This window comes from Trachymyrmex septentrionalis, unplaced genomic scaffold (genome assembly GCF_001594115.1).
Source record: "Trachymyrmex septentrionalis isolate Tsep2-gDNA-1 unplaced genomic scaffold, Tsep1.0 scaffold32, whole genome shotgun sequence".
NCBI lineage: Eukaryota > Metazoa > Arthropoda > Insecta > Hymenoptera > Formicidae > Trachymyrmex > Trachymyrmex septentrionalis.
The window spans coordinates 4,332,567-4,332,947 of NW_017305485.1; positions in this window are offsets into that span (position 1 = coordinate 4,332,567).

The following is a 381-nucleotide window of genomic DNA, read 5'->3' on the forward strand; positions in this document are numbered from 1 at the left end:
ACGCACAAGCAGGTAGAAGCGATATGGTCGAAGTCCTTCGAGAGAGATAAGACTAGGACGCGGGACGAGATCCGCGCGTTCTTTAATGGACGTTGCGCCGATCCTCGTTGCATTCTGCTGGTGAGTCGTTCGTGAGGAAAACAAGATTCGAGAGGAGGCAGAGGGACCTTGAGATCTCCGCCGGTTGCGGAGGGTTTTATGGATACGCAAAGGTACCGGAGGCTCTCTCTCGGCTCTCGAATGCTTCGGAGTATCCGCGATAATCGTCGTCCAATGACGCGCTCAGGATGATCGATTGACGCGCGTTGAGATCGGTGCCAGATCGGTCTCTCGGTGATATATATATATATATATATATATATATATATATATATATATATA